We start from the raw sequence: 20,787 nt of genomic DNA on the forward strand, positions 1-20,787 counted from the left end.
CAAAGTATACTCTTACCCCTTTCGACCCAAGCGGTTATCCAAAATCCAGGGCTTGAGGATTGTTTCAGTTAGGAGGAGAAATTGATGATGGAGCCATGTAGTTCTTTGATGCAATCCTATTTAATTACCAAGAATATACAAAGTCAGGTTTCTGTTTCTCTGAACTCAGGAGGACTGGAACAACAGTTTGCTCACAGTTTTTTTTTTTTTTTTCCAGTCCTGGAGGCACTGCAATACCAGGTCAATGCATGGGGTGGACAGAGCAGGCTCCTATTCCAGCCCCCTGTTTCAAAAATCAATTTAATATACAGTCCTCAAATAAAGGACATATCAAATATTAAACTGATAAGAACAGATCCAAGACCCCTTCAGCCAGCACTCAGGCCCAAAAGCTCTCTAGGCTTTTACTCAGGGCCACAGCCTCCATTCTTTTTCTGCTCTCTTCTTGGCTTTCTTCTCCTTCTCTCTCTCTCTGTTTCTCTGCTGTTTCCCTGCTTCTTCCATCTCATACATACAGACACACTGCTCCAATCCAATCAGTCCCCTTCCCCTTTGTTTATCAGATCATAGTTGACCTCTCCTTGGGCCACATGGCTAACGTCTACTCCAACCTTGCACGAGGCTTTCAGCTTTGTTTTGCGTGGAGGTCCTTGTAGTTTCAGCCATTTATTCCATCAAGGAGCTCCAGTGCTTGTACACTTATCCTGAGTGAAAAGCGGCTGTTACACCCACCAGTTTCAATGAAGTTTAATCCAACTCATAACAATACCATAAACTTCCCCCACTTAAGGTTCTGAAACACCAGCCCCCATACCCTGATGCTTTTGCCTGGAAGGGCTTTCCTCTCCCACTCCCAGAACTGAGTGGGGTCTCTTCTTGATAAAAACAAAGTTCCTCTAGAAAGGAACGGAGCCAAGGCATCCAGACATGATCTGGAATATTTCAATGGCCTCTTTCAGTATGTAGTAAAGCCCAGTGCATTGTGGATTCTTCTCTTCCCAGAGGTGGCCCAGTACCAGCTTTCTAGGCATTTTGGTTCTAGGCACTCCTACTCTACTCAGTGCTGGTTACTCCTCAGCTGGAGTAGTGTGTCCAGTTTTGGTCACCAGTGTATAGCAAGGATGGAGAGAAACTGGAAAGGATCCAGAGGTGAGCAACAAAGATGATCAAAGGGATAGAATTCAAGCCATATAAGCAAAGGCTGAAGGGATTGAGAATGTTTAGTTTGGAAAAGAGCAGATTAAGGAGGGATGTGATCGCAGTCTTCAGATACCTGAAATGCTGCCATAAAAAGATGGAGAAAAGTTGTTCTCTTTTGCCACAGAGAGCAGGACAAGAGGCAATGGGTACAATCTACAGCACAGCAGATTTAGAATAAATCTCAGGAAAAACTTCCTAACTGTAAGAACAGTAGGACAATGGAACAGACTGCCTAGGGAGTTTGTGGAAGCCCCTTTGCTGGAGGTTTTCGAAAGGAGGCTGGAGCCATCTGTCTTGGATGGCTTAGACACAACAAATCCTGCATCTTGGCAGGGGGTTAGACTAGATGACCCTTGCAGTCCCTTCTAATGCAATGGTTCTATGTTTCTGTGGTTGTCATTTAGGCCAGCACCAGGTACTGAAATCCCTCCTGACACTACACGGTTGGTGTTTGAATTCACACCATGGCACTTGGCATTAGGATCAGCTTGCTTGGCATTTGCATCCACTTTTTCCCTTAAAGTAGACCAATGTTAAACTTGATAGATTTGCTTCCAGCCTAGAGGCCAACCCCACTCCCATATCTTCTGCGTCTTAGGAAACCTTTTTATACATCGCCCCCAAGTCACTTCAGCATTCAGGCCCCAAGGCCGCCTCTCTGCTCACTATGTGTCAGCAGCAGGTTCCCTCCCTTCGGCTCCACACACAGAAGAGTAGGTCACAGCAGCACAATACGGGCTGTATTTTATATCTCAATATCTGGGTCCTGGAGAGATTTCCTAGTGCTATGAAATTAAGCTTTCTATAACAACACACGTGCTTGTTACTTTGAGGGGGAGGAAGGTGCAATCTATAATGCAGTCTCAAGAGGATTAATCCCTAGCCTGTTCCTAATCCTTCTGACAGGGCAACCAGGCACTCGCTGCTGGGATCTGCACCCAGAATCACCTGCTTCAACTGCTTCATCTGCCCTGACCTAGCCACTGGCCAATCTGCATCCCAAATCCTGGCGACTGATGGCCAGAAAAGACATCTGGGATTTTTCACAGTCTCTGCATGAGACTTGACCTTCTTTCCTTATTCTCCCCACATAAAAGAGCTTCCTAGATTTTTACCTCCCTTACTGATAAAGGGCCATTATTTGTAGGAACCCAGAGTATTTGGCTGTGCTAAAATTTAGGTAACTAATAACTCAGGAACATCTAAATAAACCCACATACTGCAGGATAATAATGTATAGCTCATATCGCTTTACAGCCATTTCTTGTCCAGTTCCCCTGGGAGGGAGGGAGAGCATTATTGTTCCCGGGTTATAATGAGGAAAGTGCAGTGCAGTGACATGATTTTACCCAGTTTACCGTGCAAATCTGTTTCAGAGCTGAGACAAGAACCCAGGCGGCTTGACTTCATGGCCTCTGCTCCAGGCTCAATAAAACAAGATTATATTCAGATGAATATTAGTGTCTCCAAAGTACTTTTATATAACCCCGCATTACCATTGTATCTGAGTGCCTCCCAGTCTTTAATAGGCTTATCCTCACAATGCCCTGGGGATTGTGGGGATTTCCCCATTTCCATCTGGGGAAATGAGGCTCCAACTGGTGAAGTATCCTTCTTCTAATAGCACATATCAACATTCCTTTCAGACTGGCCTAGATGAGCTACAGAACAATGGAACCATTGTCATGATTAGCAAGGATGAGTGGACTGAATCTGCTCAAATACAAAGCAGATACTTGCAGGCAGATAAGCACTAAATAGTCCTTTTTTGGAAACCTATTGCCACACACTCCTACATCCTAAATTGTGCTCTCTCCTAACTTTACTCTTGCTATTTCATTTGATAACTGATTCCGAGCCAAGGGATAAATGCTGGTCTTGATTTGACAATGGCCTATTCAGATGAGTAATGTTTACTCAGGCAATTTGTCCCATTGATGGGATTAGTGTGTGGGTAAAACCTTGCAGGACTGGGCCATGAGTTATATGCTGTTGCACTCCCATTTAGTTAGGAACCACACCCTCCCCTGGCAGATGTGGATGCTTTGTTGCAGAGCTTCCCAACGTCAGCTGCACTTATTGCTCTAATCACCCTTCTGGGTGATCTTCACTCACTCAACATGCAGAATTGCCACAGCTCTGGCACAAGAAAAAAAAAAGGACAGAGTGACACCAGGAAGCAGCCCCCTTTAACCTGTGAGGAGAGTCCCCATGTCAGGCAGCTGGATCAGCACCTTCTGCCACCACATCTTGGGTCCATGTAGTGACGCCCTCTCATCCTGATAGAACATCCGGGTTCTTTTCATGTCCTGCAGGAAATGAGACCTGCTCCCCACATGGGGACTTTCCCATAATTAAATTATGCTGGGGAAGACCTTCCCAGGAGGGGGGGGATATTCTCCTAGATCAGTGGTTCCCAAACTGGGGTTTGTGAACCCCTGGGGGTTCGCGAAATGTTACAGGAGGTTCTTGGGGAAAAATTCCCTAATGGCAGACAGAGCTGTCCCTAGTGACCCCCAGGCAGCATGGGGCCAGCAGCCTGGAGCCCCTGGACTTCCAAGAGCTAAGCAGACAGGGCCGACCCACAACATTTTGGCACCTGAGGTGGGGAGCTCAAATGACGCCCCCATGCCCCCTCGCTTGGGCCAAAACTTTGAAAAGTCTCAATTCTGCCTTCTTCCTGTTCTACTCCTCTCATGGTACTGCTCTGCTACCAACCCCAATAAAGGAGAACTAACAACTTAAAATGCCTTGTTCAAAAATGTTAAGTAACACTTAACTTTCAAATGCCTGAACAGCAAATGTAACTTTTCTTGTCTGCATAGTAAACACTGGCATTTTTATCTGTTTGAATAATCAAAGTGGTGCTTTCCGTGCCTTCTTGGTTGCAAAGATTTGAACTTGTTCTGTGCCAGCTATAGTGGCTGTCAACACTCAGTTGAAGGGGACAAATAAGCAGGCTGGTAGCAGGGCCTGAGTCAGGGAAGGTATCAGCATCTTAAGGGCCTAACTGGCTCCTACTACTTCAGTTAACTGCCTGTTCTCCTCAAGTGGGTTCAAGGGAGCAGCAGGAAACAGGAAGCTCTCCGAGAAGCTGGTGTTAATCAGTCCAGGCTCCGGGGGGTGCCAGAGAGGTACATAGAGGCTCCTCCTCCTCTCTCTCCCTGCAGCTCCTGCTGCTTTCTGTTATTCCCTCTCCCCTTTTCTCCTGCTCACCTGTTATGTCTCTTGTGCCCTCCTTCCTCCAGCACAGCACTCCACCATCTCCGTGCATCTAGAGCAGTGCTTCTCAAAGCCGGTCCGCCACTTGTTCAGGGAAAGCCCCTGGTGGTCCAGGCCGGTTTGTTTACCTGCCGCGTCCGCAGGTTTGGCTGATCGCAGCTTCCACTGGCTGCGGTTTGCTGCACCAGGCCAATGGGGGCTGTGGGAAGGGTGGCCAGCACGTCCCTCAGCCTGTGCCACTTCCTCAGGGCCGCCCAGAGGGGGGGGCAAGAGGGGCAATTTGCCCCAGGCCCCGAGCCCCACGGGGGCCCCCACCAGAGTTTTTCGGGGCCCCTGGAGCGGGGTCCCTCACTCGCTCCGGGGGGCCCAGCAAACTCTTGTGCGGCCGGGCGCAGGAGCTTCTGCCGCTCCCGGTCTTCGCCGGCGGGGGGTCCTTCCGCTCCGGGGCGGAAGGACCCCCCGCTGGCGAATTACCGCCGAAGACGGAGCGGGACCCGCCGCCGAAGTTCAGCTCGGTCTTCGGCGGTAATTCGGCGGCGGGGGGCCCTTCCGTTCCGGGACCCGCTGCCGAAGTGCCCCGAAGACCCGCGGCGGAGCCCCCCTCCGCCGAATTATCGCCGAAGACCTGGCTGCACTTCGGCGGCGGGTCCCGCTTCGGCGGCAATTCGGCGGCGGGGGGGGGGGCCCGCCGTGGGTCTTTGGGGCACTTCGGCGGCGGGTCCAGGAACGGAAGGGCCCCCCGCCGCCGAAGACCCCGGGCCCCCGGAATCCTCTCGGCGGCCCTGCACTTCCTGCAGCCCCCACTGGTCTGGAGCGATGGACTGCGGCCAGTGGGAGCCACAATCGGCCAAACCTGTGGACGTGGCAGGTAAACAAACTGGCCTGGACCGCCAGGGGTTTTCCCTGAACAAACGGCAGCCCTAGTTTGAGAAGCACTGATCTAGAGCAGAGAGAATATATATGCACCAGCAGCAGACACAATGTTCTACACTCTGGGTCTAGTGGCACCCCCGTCCCCCCCAGTCTGGCACCTGAGGCAGCCGCCTTAGTTCGCCTCATGGTAAGGCCAAGCCTGTGCAGATCAAAGCAAGCATCTGTATCACACTGAGGAGATTTAAACTTTTAAGAAATGGAAAGGAGGTGGATATTTTTTGCTGTTTTTAAAATTTAAATAGGCAGCTCATATAGTTTTTAAAATTACTATGAAGAACAAGTTTAAGCTTTGTTGTAATGTGCATTGTTTGCCTGGACTGCTCAAGACCTGACCGCTTGTGTAGGAGGAACTCTTTGAGGTGGTTTCTTAAATACTTTCATGCTGTTTCACATCTGATACTCCAAGGAGCCTTGTCTTATAACAGGCTTATTCAAAGTGATACAAGCTACAAAAGTGAGATCTTGGAAGAGTATTGCCATTTTCATAATGTAATAAAAATACTGTACTGATAAATAATAATAGATAATAAATTGTGTGTAATAAGCATAAAAACAAATTCTATATTTCCAAGAGCACTGCTTTTATAATTTATACTCAGGTAAAGGAGAAAATTCCTGGAAATATTCACTTTTAGGAGGGGGTTTGCGAGACTTGACATTTTAGTGAAAGGGGTTCACAGGTTGTTAAAGTTTGTCCTAGAGAGACCCTTCCGAGTCAGATTTAACTGGGAGTTTCAACCTGCTCCTGGAAATGGTTGATACCAAACTCTTAGGAGCCCAGATTGTCTCTTGCTCTGTATTTGTCCAGAGGGGCCATGTTCTCCGTTGCGGCCTCGTAGTGCTACCATATAGAAATAAATAATAACAACAATGAACAGAGACGACATAGTCTTCCAAGGAATTTACAGAAACCTGTTCTGTCAGCTAGTTAAGAGAGGCAATTTCTTAAAGCATATTCCCCTTTTGCTTTTCCCTCCCCAACCCTCCTCTTTTCTCCTCCCCCTTCCTGAGCTTCATATCTATGTAAACAAAGGAGAGAGATTCCTTCCCATGCCTGGCCCTGATTATTTCACTATGTTTCCCTTTGATCTCTTGATTTCTGAGTTTAATTAGAATGTCTAAATTCATGCCCCAGCCGTTCTGCCTACATGCCTCCCCCACCCCGCTCAGATCCCCCCCCAGGGCCTGGTAAGCAGAGTAGGATTTGCCATAGCTCAGGGACTCGTTTATTCAAACAGTAGTACTTAAAAGATACATTGGGTGCCCTTTTAAGAAGCCTTTCAGTTGCCATTTCTGAGACTGTCTGAGGCCAGATAGCTTTCTACTGGAGAACACAAGCCTGTCCGGATCCCATCCTCTCTCACCCACCCACCCACAACTTGGTGCAGGATTTTCCAGGCTGACTATGCTTGACTTGGTTGCAAGTCTTACCCATTCCTTCCTTTCCCCCTGCAGTCCCTAGGGCTAAAGGCACCTTTGGCTACTTGGGGCCCATTGTGTTCCCATGGCTTTGACTCAGGTCGGTGCAGATCTTTGATGCAGGCCCAGAAGGGGACAGTGCTTTACAGGTGAGGCAATCACTATAAATCTGTTCCTGTCTCAGCCAGGTTGTCTCAGATGCCAGGAGACTCCTATAAACCATAGGGCTGACTCTCAGGGTGCCTCAATTGAAGCTCAGTGGGAGCTCAACACAGGACTGGTGGTGTCTCTGGGTACGTCTACACAGCAAAAAAGGATCCATGGCAGTGAGTCTCAGAGCCAGGTCAACTGACTGGATTTATGGGGCTTGCTCTACAGAGCTAAAAATAGCAGTGTAGATGTTCGGATTTGGGTTGGAGCCCAGGCTCTGAAACCCAGCGAGGAGGGACAGTCTTGGAGCCCAGGCTCCCTCCTCAGCCTGAATGACTACACTGCTAATTTTAGCCCTGTACAGCAAGCCTGAGTCAATTCACCTGGGTTCGGAGACCTGTGTAGATGTGCCCTCTGAAGCCTACAGGGGCAGGGAGATATGTAAGAATGGATGAGGCCCTCTGTTCTGAATACAGATTGCATTTAGGTAGATTACAGATAGGTTCTTCTCTCTGGCTCATGAATTCAGCCTCCTACTCTGCAGCTTCCTGCCTCCTTGGCTGCAGCTTCCCAAAACCACATGTTTGCAGGGAATGGAAACAACAGCAGGAGATGGTCTGGCATCCCCACCACAATGTCAAGGTCCCACATCCAGAAGAGTGGCTCCAATCACTCATTTTCTGTTCCCATATGACTACTTCTTTCCTCAAAAGGAAAACAAAAACCCAAACTCTAAGCCAGGCATGTGTCCCAACAGCAATCCGTGTGGGAGCGTCAGCGGCAGAAGTCACCCGCCAGGGCTCAGCTCAGGGTCATCAGCCGCTTACTATGCAGGGACAGAACTTGTGGCACACTGTGGAGGCGAACAGGAAGGGAAATGTGCATGGTGGATCCCACATGTTTGTAAAGTATATCAAAATGTATAACGTGCTCTGTAAGCACTGAGGGGTTTTATTACATCCAGAGCGCTCAGTTTATAAATCAGAAGAGAATTTTTGTAGCTGCTGCCACTGCAGATTCCACCTGGCTTCCACTACCTCTTCTATCACCTCCAAGGATAGAGACTCCCCAGTGGGAATTCAGTTGGCAGCTCGGTTGGGATGTGGGCAGCCAGCTCACAATCCTGAGGATGTCTCAGCTCCGCAGAGCTAGTTTTGTAGAAGTGAAAAAGCCCTTTTAGTCCCAACTGGCTCATCTCTGGGGGACTGCTGCAGAATTTTCCCTATGGGACATTTTCTAGACTTCGCTTTTGCCCTATCTAGTTTTAAGTGTCCCAAGTGATGGGGCTTCCATCCAGGGGCGGCTCTAGGAATTGCGCTGCCCCAAGCAGGGTGGCACACCGCGGGGGGCACTCTGGCGGTTGCCGGTCCCGCGGCTCCAGTGGACCTCCTGCAGACGTGCCTGCGGGAGGTCCACCGGAGCCACCTGCCGCCCTCCCGCGGCACGCCGCCCCAAGCACGCGCTTGGCGCGCTGGGGTCTGGAGCCGGCCCTGCTTCCATCTCTGGAGAGACTATGCCACCAGGAAATCTATGTCACTGCCAGGAAGTTTATCTTGACATTCAGACTAAATTTTGTTTTCTTAATTCCATTCCATTTCTCTTAGTCATACCCCATCAGCCCCCTGAAATCATTCCTCTTTCTTCTCAAGACAGTTCACTTGTCCCAACTCAGGCCTTCTCGACCTGAGGAAACCTAGGAACTCTAACTCCTCATTGGTGCAGCTCCACTAGTGGTAGCAAGGATGACAGTGACACAAGAGTGAAAATGCTCACGTCTCATCTATGCTACAGCTTCCCTCCCAAAGCAGGGGGAAAGAATTGGCACAGGGGGAATCATTCTGAAGAGCAGCCTGTTCTGGGAAGCTTCCATTTTCATTAGAAAGATTATTTCTCTCTTTCTTATTCTCCATACCATAGTTACAGGCTATATTGTAATATCCTGATTGAAACATTTCCCCATATTTCTGAAGGGAACTATTGACCAAGACATTAAGAGATTCCCATTTTCCCATCACAGCCGTCTAGAAGCCTTTGTATTATTGCACTGCCCTCACTTGTGTCTCCAACTCCCCCCAGTTCAATATCTGCTGCAAATTCCATGCATTCCTTGTCTTCCCAATTGCTGATTGAAGTGAAATGGACCCAGCTGTAGCACTGACTCCCTGGTGAACCCTCTTGACAATTCAGTAATGGCTATTTATCCAGACAGTCCTTCTCTAGTAAAGTCAGCATGACTGACCTGGAGCCATACAGGAAACAGATATTGGGAATGAGATGGTGTTGGTTTCACAGTTACTTTTCAGGCCTTCACAGCACTTGATATGAATAGCTTTGTTGATCATTTGCTCAGTGGCTTTTTTTTTTTTTTTTTTGGAAAATACCTGGACAGGATTTGTTTCTTCTTTTGCCCTTTAATGACATGGGGCCAATGTTAAAACACGGGAAGCAGCGTTCCCTCTAGGGGTACGTCCAGACTACCTGCCGGATCGATTTATCGGGGATCGATATATCGCGTCTCATCTAGACGCGATATATTGATCCCCGAACACGCTCCCGTCGACTCCGGAACTCAACCAGGGTGAGCGGCGGTAGCGGAGTCGACAGAGGGAGCCGCAGCCGTCGATCCCGCGCCATGAGGACGGGAGGTAAGTCGAAATAAGATACATCGACTTCAGCTATGCTATTCCTGTAGCTGAAGTTGCATATCTTACATCAAACACCACCACCCCCAGTGTAGACCAGGCCTTGGTGTCTTCTGGGAATGTGAGAGCCGCAAGGAAGTGTCTTAGGCACCGGTGGAACTCCCCCTGGACATTTACTTATTTAGCCCCACCACATTCCAAAACATTTCAGAGCACTTAGCAGGGGAAAGAACCTGATTCATTACAGGGGAGTCTAGTAAGCTAGGAACATACACATTTCGGTTGCTTGCGTCCAGGGTTTGGCATCCCACCTATTTTTTTAGTGGAAAAAATGCTGTCGGTCACCTCCATCTGGACCTATTATGATTCAAATCAATTCAATAAGACTTCATTGGCATGACAAGCTACATGAGTGCTCCTAAGTCTAAGGCGAGGACAGAGCTCTCAGATATCCATCAGCGGTGAACATGACCCACCCTGGACACGGTTACATATTGTAGTTATGGTTTGATCCCCTCTGTCCATACCTGATCTGCTGTCAGATTCCTACTTAGCATGATGCCATCTGAGCTGTCTCTCTGCTTCCTGACACAGTCTCCCCTCATCACTTTTAGCCAAGACATCTTTTATGATGCCTAATCACTGGAAGAACTATCTTTTTTGCACATTCCTTGTATTACAGACATTTCTGTTCTCTCTGTCTCTCATCCTGCACCCCGTGGCTTTGTCTGTGTCAGTCTCTCATCTATCCTTCTCTCTGCTAGGCCTGGCTGACTCCAAAACTAGCCACCTCTGATATTGGGTAAACGGGAATGGAGTCAATTAAGTGCATTGTGGAAATTGACTATTCAGACTCACCAAGGATAGGAGGGCAGCGTTCAGAAAGGAAGGGCAGACCAGCAAGAGGGCCTTGCCATTTGCAGCTGTGAATCGTTTAACATGGCTGCAGCCCTTAATTGCTGTACAACAGCTAATGCAACCTTCTTCATTCCTAGGGTGACCGGACAGCAAATGTAAAAAATCAGGACGGGGGGAGGGGAGTAATAGGAGCCTATATAAGAAAAAGACCCAAAAATCAGGACTGTCCCTATAAAATTGGGACATCTGGTCACCCTATTCATTTCTGTCTTTTCTTTTTTCTTTATTCTCTATTTTCTCTCCTCTCTTATCTTCTTCTCTCTGTTTTCCTTTCTACACTCTCTTTCCCCTTGTTTTGCTTCCTGCCTCCCCTTTTTATGTCTTTCCACGTCTTTTTTGCTAGTTTTTTTTTCTCTTTTGCTTCTCCCTCTGCTGTTTCCTGTCTCCCCTGCTAATCCCTGGTTGCTTCCTCTCACTTTTCCTGAAGTTCCTTCCCACTCCATGTGCAAGAGAGAGCAGGAAAGTGACAGTAACACACTCCAATCCCTGAACTGTGGGCATCACTTTGGACATCTTAATAATTTTGCTTTGCTGCTCTGCTTACACCTGGAGCAGAGCAGAGAAAATGTCTCTAGCATGCTGTGCTATTATCTGTATCACTGTACCTTTCATGCACCTCAACTAGGGTGACCAGATGTCCTGATTTTATCAGGACAGTTCTGATTTTGGGGTCTTTTTCTTCTATAGGCTCCTATAACCCCCACCCCCATCCCGATTTTTCACATTTGCTGTCTGATCACCCTAACCTCAACAGTACCTACCGCTCTCCTAGTAGAGGCTGCCCTGTGAGCAGTCCAGCATTGTAGGTGGTAACAAAAAAGCAGGATAAGATTGGTTGGGGCTCACAATATGTAAGGATTACAGAATTTGGCCTGGATACTGGGATTAACATCCCCACTCTTGTAAAAGGTGCCAGGAGATCTTTAATGACTACAGTTGGCTAAAACCTTGGTTTTCCATCTCATCTCAAAGACAGCATCTCCAGAAGCCCATTATTACTACCTTGGAGCCTTAGCTCATGTCTCAAGAGAGGAGTCACCATCACCATTTCCTGCAGCATAGCACCCCCTAGCACTTGCTCTTTGCTAACTCAGAAGAGCACCACCTATTTAGCCACTAATTCTGATATTTCCTGCAGTACTTTGCTTTTCCCTGCAGGGCTCTTTTCCAAGTACCAATGTGGTCAACCCTGCTTAGCTTATAAACTCTCTCATAATCAAAGTGAAACCTGGGGCATGAATTCCACATAGATCAAAAACGAGGAAAATGTTCCCATACTTCTTCTGAGGTGGTAATTTCACATGGACTTTTGTGCTTGAACTGCCAAGTTTTTCAGACTCCTCAGTTTCATACAGACCTTTGCATGAGAATTGCCAAATTTCACAAGGACCCCTGTATGTGAACTAAGTTTCACACAGACTCTTGCATGTGAACTATTGAGTTTTACATTACTGCAATAATTATTATTTTGATATTATTCTAATAGGAATGTCTACGGTGCCCATACTCATGATATCTGGGCATGTTACACGCATTAAGACGCATGTCAGTTCCATCCTGGAACAGGAACAAAGTCCTCCTTCCTCACAGAATGAAGTTGCTTAATAAGAGGAATTAGTAGGTGATTAATCTCCTTGTGCATCTCATCTTTTAGGAGAAGGATCCTCAAAGATGATGAGGCTGGCATCATGTCCTACATACAGTGAAAGTAGGGCTCAGGTTCATGTCTGCTAGGAATAAATTCCAAACCTGATGTCCCTCCACTAAGAAGATCCTGTTTGTAGGGTCAGGATCTTGAAAAGAGCTTGGTATTGTTCTGGGCAGCTTAGGGTGACCAGATGTCCTGATTTTATAGGGACAATCCCGATTTTTGGTCTTTTTCTTATATAGGATCCTATTACCCTGCACCCCCATCCCGATTTTTCACGCTTACTGTCCAGTCACCCTAGGGCAGCTGTATGTTAAATCAGCTGTAATTTCCAAATGGTTTTCAGGGTTAGCCTTGCAAAGGGGAGCATAACCCTGGCAGAGTCAGGTTCCCACTGAAATCAGTTTGCTACGGAGTCAACTCCATTACTTATTTCTCCTGATTGTTGTATTAATTTGGCCCAATGGCAACATAGGCATCTGACAGAGTTTGCAAAAGGGTAACTATTACTCATGCAAATACAGGTAGGGCTAGCTCCAGTCCTGCTGCATATTTCTACAGCTACTGCACGGTATAGAGTGTGGTGTGATTTCCTGGGATGATTGTTCTGCCCCCTGCTGTGATTTTGTGGAATTGCTTCAGTGAAAGAACAGGAAAGTTCCCTGATATATTTATTATGGAAGATTTGGTAACACCTCCATAGCTGAGGCTGCATTGAGCTTTTCACTTAAGCAGGATTGAAACCCCTGTTTCACTCTCCACATTTACCATTATTCATACAGCAACTTTTACAGAGACAATATTGACAAAATCAATCAATTCCAAAATTTGGGACTGACAGTCTCGCTCGTTTGGCTTCCTGTAGCTAGACAATCATAGTCATCCCAAACTCCCAACTTCACAGAAACTCAGAACAATGCCAGCTAGGCCACTCAGAACTAGGCAGAAGATAAATGGTGTGAGCAGTCTGGTTCCATTTTGGTTTAGGTGGAGCCTATCCCTCCTGTAAAGGCCAATCCTTTCCCGGTTCCTAATAAACCTAAATCCCTCCTTGCTACACTATTGACTCATCCATGCATTGAGACCTTGCAGTTCTGCCTGTCTTACTGGCCCTGCACATGGAACCAGAAGCATTGTAGAAAATGCCACCATGGCTCGACTACATACTTCTTTTTTCCACCCACAGTCCTATCTATGAACACAGACTGTCTCACATACAAATAGCACATTATATACTTTGCACCCATGCCTGTGTCTACGGGGCACACATCTTTCTCTCTCTGAGTAAGGATGTGCAGTGCTTGTGAAGAACTAGCCATGTGCGTTGCGGGTGGTTCTGTGTTGGAATGGAAAATGAGGCTGCCGAGGAATCTGGTGTGTGTGTCTGGGTGGGAGGGCCCACGAGCTGAGGTCGATGTGGAGAGAAGCGTTGGCTGAACGGATGTTTTCCTGGCTGTTGCAGTGGTTGCATTGCTAGGAAGTACACCTGAGCCGGATGCTTGCTAGGTCAATGCTGGTTTTGGTGTGGCTTATCTCAGGGAAGGGCTGGGACCAAACACTTCTTTTATTGGCAATGAAGGAGAGTCCTGGAAAATAAACCAAAGACTGTCACCCCAACGCATTTGACTTATTTGTTCCACAGAGGCACCAGGCAGTAGTAGTTATTATGATGGATTTGTTAGGCTGCCAGGAGCACCAGAAAGCAGAAGCCAAGTGCACCACAGAGACAGGAATTTGGGGGCTCCTGGCCCCATGCGTGCCCATCTCTCCCACCCAGAAACACTGCTGAAGGCCACAGCACATCCAGGGTAGGACTAGCCCTTTAAGAAGCTCATGCACGCCCACCCACATACCTTCCCTCCCACCTCCTCTACTTCCAGCAGAAAGGATTCAGCAGCAGTTGCTGCCAGGAGGACCTGGGAGTTGTGTCTTTACTGGCCTGGGAGTCAGGAATCTGTGTGGGGCTGGGAGAGTAGGGGAAAGAAACTGATTTGCTGGCTCAGTCAGCAAGGTCTGGCACTCAACTGGACGGCATTTCTGTCTGTCTGTAACAGTAACTTTTGAACATAGCAGCCAATTAATTCTTAAATGTCAAGGAACAGTCTGTGCCTCAGTGAGCAGAACCCTATTAATTCTGGGCTAAATCAGAAAAACTGAATGGGAGAAATGGGGAGCACAGGGAGCCGTTGGCATCTGGTTAGCAGAGGCAGCAGCTTCAAATGTCTCTGGCATGGTGAGGAGAAGGGAGATCCTGGTCTGTGGGGCAGGAGGGATTGGGGGGCAAACAGGGTCCCGGCACAGGTAAGGAAACTGAGGAATGTGGAGTGTCACACTGTCTGGAGTTGGTTCTCAACCGAGAGTGTCAACCTCAGGACAGACTGTCGAGAAGCTGCGCAGAGACCCCAAATTGGTTGTGTTTGTGTGTTCCATAATTAGATCTCACCCACCCCCAAACAAGTGTGATTTCCTAAAGCACTCTGACAGTCTTACCATGGAGCCACAGACAGTCCCCTTGGCCATTCCAGTCTGTCTTGCCACCCCGGGCATAATGGACTTAGTGTTAGTCGGTTATACACCCGGGGTAGGCAACCTATGGCACGCGTGCCGAAGGCAGCACGCAAGCTGATTTTCAGTGGCACTCACACTGCCCGGGTCCTGGCCACCGGTTAGGGAGGCTCTGCATTTTAATTTAATTTTAAATTAAGCTTCTTAAACATTTTAAAAACCTTATTTACTTTACATACAACAATAGTTTAGTTATATATTATAGACTTATAGAAAGAGACCTTCTAAAAATGTTAAAATGTATTACTGGCACGTGAAACCTTAAATTAGAGTGAATAAATGAAGACTCGGCACACCACTTCTGAAAGGTTGCCGACCCCTGCTATACACCAAAGATCACAAAATAATCAGGTTGCTTCCAGTCCCAGGAGACCAGTCACTTACCCTGGGTTAATTTGTACCTCAGATCGCACACCAAAGACAATGCTTGTAATCACTCCTGTAATAAACTAACTCAAGATTTATTAACTAAGAAAAAGAAATGAGCGAGTTATTACAAGGTTAACGCAGGCAGACCTATATACACAAATGAGTTACCGTCTCTGGTTTGAAAAGGTAATAGTAATCTGTCAGCGCTGAATGACTTTCAGGGCTAATCCAGGTTGACTCTGGGGATCTCTGCTTCTGTTTCCTAGCTCCAGCCCTATGAGAATCCACAGGTCTTCTTGATGGTTAGAAGATGAGCCCTCCTGACTGGCTTTACTGTTTCAGAGCAAACATTTTTACAGTCATAAAGCAAAAACTTAAATGTCACCTTCTAGCATGTGATAACGATATTATAAGTGAGATTAATGCATGCAGCAATTTACAACCATTTCATATAGACTAAACACATTGTTGTAAGTTCAATACCTGTCTTAACCATCCTAACACACAGGGGAAACAGACTGGTTTCCAGCAATGAATTTGTCAGTGCTGATATGAGGTCTAAAGCCTAGGCAAGAGCTGCCAGCATCCCAGGGAGATTGGGTGATCCCCCCCGCCCCGACATGAGGAAGTGGGATGGGGGGAGGTTATAGGGAGTTCCTGAAACGGGGGAATAGGAGGGTGCCACACAAGTTTCTTGTGGGGGGAATGATGGAATGGAAGGAACCCCTGGTATGTGCAATGAGCTCAGCCTACAGAAGCTACAAGGTGACTCCCTAGTGAGGGAGACATGGAAAAGAGGACAGTAACTGAGTAGAGAGTTAGCGAATGGGTAATATAGCTAACGGGGTTTCTTCTGTGTTAAATCAATGGGTTGGATTGAGGTGGAAGTGGGGTGACAGGGTTGGAACTTGGCAATGAGGAACTGGGTGAGGGATAGTGAGAAACTATGGAATGGAGTCAACAGTGAGTGGGGGTGGAAATGGAAGAGGGAAAAACACTAGATGAGAATTGGCCAAGAGCCACCTCATTGGCTGGTTTGCATGTTGCATCCCTTCTCCCATCCCTGGTCTGTGTCTGCAGACCGTAAGCTCTTTGGAACAGGGACCTGTCTATTTATAGATCTGCAAAGTGCCCAGCAGCCTTTTGGGCTCTGTTTTTTTTTTAAAAAATGTGTACGCAACACAAAGAGCCCTGTGCATCCGCAGTCACAGAGCTCACCGATCTCAGGGCTGTTTCACACTCAGCTCCCTAGCTGGGGAGCAGCTCTCCATTTCTCATGGCAAAACAGGCAGAGTGTTGCAAGAAGGAAGAATCATTTCCTTTGAATAGCTTACAATTTTCATAGCTTTCTTTTTGTTTTTTGCTTGTCACTGACCAACACTAAATTAAATTTGCTGCAATTTGGCAACCAGGTCCCTGTCACGAGATTTTTCTTTTTCTGTTCTACTCTTGCCACACTTGTAGAGTTCTACGTCTCAGCACTCCCTCTGAGGGTGTGATGGGCTCCGAAAGTGAGGTACTCAATCAGTGGGCAGGCCTGATGATTAGGAGAGAGACTGAAAAAAGCATGGGACCTTCGTGCAAACCAAGATCATGGCTGAGAAGGTATAAAAATCCCCCATGGTGGCAACAGCAGCCAAAGGAAAGAAGGAGGTGAAAAATTAAAGATAAAGGTCCCCGAGGCTTTACTTAGCTCTGTCCCCCTGGCTATACAGCTTTGGGCCGGATTCTCACTGCTTTGCACCATGTGTCATCATGTACACCAGTGCATTTTGGTCTAAGGTGCAGAATTCTGAACTGCAAGCCTCTTTTCAGCCACTTTGCACAGGGGTAAATGACCACACAAGGTGCAAGACAATGAGAATCAGGCTGTGTTTTTTCTCTGTCTGTACAGCTCCTAGCACATTTGGGTTCTTCTCAATATAAATAATTAACCAATAAGGCTCCCTCCATCCAAAGCATTTAAGCAAGGGGATTCTAGTAATAGCCACACATATCATACTGCCCCTCTGGAGGGAAGTCAGAAGCATGGAGCTGCTGGCATGGGGCAGCCAAACCCTTTCCAAGTAGGGAGGCTGCCTGGAAATCGGACACCTCGCTCTCACTCACTCTTCATTTATGAGATTTTTTTTGGGCTGCTGCTCAGATGGCATTTCCTGAGAGCTGCACAGACTCAGCCTAGGCTCCTGGCCAGGCAGCTCCACCCGCCTGTACCACACTGCTTGTCAAAACACAGACAGTCACAGGAGTAGCGCTGTGCTAATCCACACAAGGGTTTGACCTTAGCAACCCACGCATGGGGGCAGGGAGGGGGCAATTTCCCCAACACACATGAGCTCTGGGGCCATTTTAACATCCTGCAGGCTCATTTACGTTCACACACATGCAGGGCCGGCTCCTAAGCGGCGAAGCAAAAAAAAAAAAAGAAAGCCAATAGGCGGCACTTCGGCGGCAGCTCAATCGTGCCGCTCCATTCTTCGGCGGTAAATTTGGTGGTGGGTCCTTCTCTCCCTCTGTTCCTCTTCAGCAGCACTTCGGTGGCAGCTCAAAGAGGAAGAGAGGGACTGAGGGTAATAACTGGAGATATACCAATCTCCTAGAGCTGGAAGGGACCTTGAAAGGTCATCAAGTCCAGCCCCCTGCCTTCACTAGCAGGACCAATTTTTGCTCCAGATCCCTAAGTAGCTTCCTCAAGGATTGAGCTCACAACCCTGCGTTTAGCAGGCCAATGCTCAAACCACTGAGCTAACCCGCTGCTGAATTGCCACCAAAGACCAGGCTGTGCTGCCCCCTTTCCGTTGGCTGCCCCAAGCACCTGCTTCATTCGCTGGTGCCTGGAGCTGGCCCTGCACACATGTTGCCTCCCTCCCAGCATATCCTTGTTCCTGAACCACAGTGTAACACTGAGGACCTGTGCCTGTTCCCTCGGAAAGCCATAACAAACTCCCAGTGACTTCAATAGGAGCAGGCTAATTATGCCCCTTCTCTGGGAGCATCACTTCTCCTGCAGCAGAAGCACAGCTACTAGCTCCACTCCTCCTGTTCTATAGACTGGGTCCTGCCAACCTGCCATCCATCAATATAAGGGTTTGTAGTGCTGGCTATTCCCTTCTCTTCTCAATAGGTTCTTATACTGTGCTCATCACTGTAATATCGGGAGCGCCTGCCAGTAGCAGTGGCTCCCAAACTACCTGGACCACAGTTTGGAAACTTGCAGTACTGTGTTAAGCAGTGTGATTAACGGGTCTCACATATTTGTTCTCTTATCCTCTTCCCTGGGGAAGAAATGTGTGTGGTGGGGTGTTTTGCTATATGTTTATGTTAGAGAAGATATCACTGTAGTATCTGGGCACCTCTCATATTAACTAGGTCCGCAATAACAGATTCTTATAGTTAACGTTAAGAAGCCCTTTTTGTTTAAAGGCTGACTCTTCTTAGTCCCCTAAAATCTGCACATTTCTTAGGTTGCCTTGAAATATCGTATGCCTCATAGGGGCACAGGGTACATGTAGTGATCCAAATTTGAGGTCATATGACCTGTTGGTTCCTGAGTCACAGCCTGCCGAAGTAAACAGCTTTTCGAAAGATATATTCTGGCAAAGGGTGGTTGTTGTTGTTGTTTTTAGCCCAGATCTAGAGATCAAACCATGACTTTGATCCTGGCACAACAGTCTCACTTATTTTAGGAAGCATCAAGCACCAGATAGATTACTCTTAGCCTGTGCAGAGAGTGAAGCCAAGAGGATTTGCAGGGAAAAAGTTTTCACTACAGCTGGATAGCTTGGGCAGAGCAGCAATAAGCCTTTGATCCTGCTGTTACATAGTTTGAGTCCCACCTTGGGCAGAGATCTTGAAAAGTCTGTATGCCATATTGCTAAAATCTGTCCCTCTCTCATTATTTCCCCCCACTTAGGAGAATGTAATAATAAAAACACACAGTGTTTTAGGAGTGGGGGGAACAGGGGTAATAGGGATTTGGGGCTGCATTGAGGGAAAGAGAGACACCAGCCATAGGACTTTACGGACTCCTGGCTCTTTTCCCTTTTGGGGCTACAGAAAGCACTGCTTAACAACGCCACTACACTTTTCTAAAATGGTTTTCAAGCAGTTTGCACTGTGTCCAGTGACCAGCTAAACCATGCTTGAAATTGATTTGGCTGGAATCACATTTAACCAGGGTATAAACTGTTTTCAAACCTGTTTAAGGCTATGTCTACACTACGCAGCTTTTAGTGACACAGCTGTGCCGCTACAGCTGTGCTGCAAAAAGGCATGCAATGTAGCTGCTGTTTGTCATGGGCAGGAGATCTTCCACCCACAACGAGCAGCATTAGCATTATCAGCAGGAGCACTCTCCTGCTGACAAAGCACTGTTCATACCCGTGCTTGTCCTCGGCAAAACTTTTGTCTTTCTCTGTGTGTGTGTGTTTTAATGCCTAGGAATGACAAAAGTTTTGTCTTTCAATTGCCAATGTAGACATAGCCTAAAACACCAGTGCAGACACTATCGTAAGCCCATTTTTTAGGTTGGTTGTAAATATAATTTGACCACATCCATACAGACCAGGCCAATTCAAAACTAACTCTGTTATAATCCATTTTGGCCGCAACTGAGTTTAACCACCATTAGAGAGACAAGGTGGGTGAGGGTATATCTTTCATTGGACCAACTTCTATTGGTGAGAAAGACAAGCTTTTGAACCACACAGCAATTTTTCAGGTCTGGGAAAAGGAACTCTCAGCATCACAGCAAAATGCAAGATAGAACAGCCTGTTTAGCATACGTGGTTAGCACATACAATAAGGGACCATTCAAGATAGAGTGGCTCGTCAATACCTCAGCAGTTATAGGACAAAAAGAGGGGGTTAGTGGCTTACAGATATTATAGTGCGGCATTTTGCCGTGAGTTCCTTTCCCAGACCTGAAGCAGAGCTGTGTGTGGCTCAAAAGCTTGTCTCTGTCACCCACAGAGGTTGGCCCAATAAAAGATATTACCTCACCTACCTTGTCTCTCTAATATCCTGGGACTGACACAGCTACACTACATGGCATTTAACCACCATTTTTTCACAGTGTGTAGGTAGATGCTTAAAAGAAGATGATAGGGACCACAGATCAATGGCAGATTTCCCAGAGTAAGTAGTGCAGGATTGGACCTTTAGCAAGGAATCCAGAGCTCATCACTGCCAAAGAGAAACCTCAGAGCCATAGTTCGGATTGTGGTTGGTTTTATGCTGAATTTTTTCAATTGAGCAATTCCATTTTTGTCTGTATCCAGAGCTATCTTCTTCATGATGAGTCAGTTCTTATGAGTTAGTCATCCCTCCGGATACACAAATCTTTGGAAAATTTGACTAGTTTCTCGAGAGCTTACTCTATGTGGGGAGTTTAAACTGTAAGTAAACAAAGGAAGAAAAATGTCTGAAATCAGAGGATTTTTTCTAACTAATTTTGTAAAGTGACCATGATATGAACATAGCTGGGAGCAGATGTTGTTAGGAGTCTAACATTTGTCATGCAATGGGGCCCTTTTGTGAGGTTATCAGAAAAGTGGCTTTGTAAACTTCATATTGTGGGGCTCTTTATTTGTTTTCTCTCCTTGGCTTCCCAATCCGGTGGGCTCACTTTATCTATCAAAAGCAGGTTTTGCTAACAAGTTCCACCCGGCATCAGAAAACCAGATGGTCTCTTTCCGCCTCCTATGTCACTGCCAGTGATAA

General features: G+C 47.2%; 1 non-coding gene across 1 annotated transcript; it reads right to left on the minus strand.

Moving 5' to 3' along the window:
* Positions 1 to 203: 203 nt before the first annotated feature.
* Positions 204 to 396, minus strand: LOC120374169. The gene has a single exon (XR_005585909.1). It is a non-coding gene; the product is annotated as a U2 spliceosomal RNA (small nuclear RNA).
* Positions 397 to 20,787: the final 20,391 nt, after the last annotated feature.

This window comes from Mauremys reevesii, linkage group 10 (assembly GCF_016161935.1).
Source record: "Mauremys reevesii isolate NIE-2019 linkage group 10, ASM1616193v1, whole genome shotgun sequence".
NCBI lineage: Eukaryota > Metazoa > Chordata > Testudines > Geoemydidae > Mauremys > Mauremys reevesii.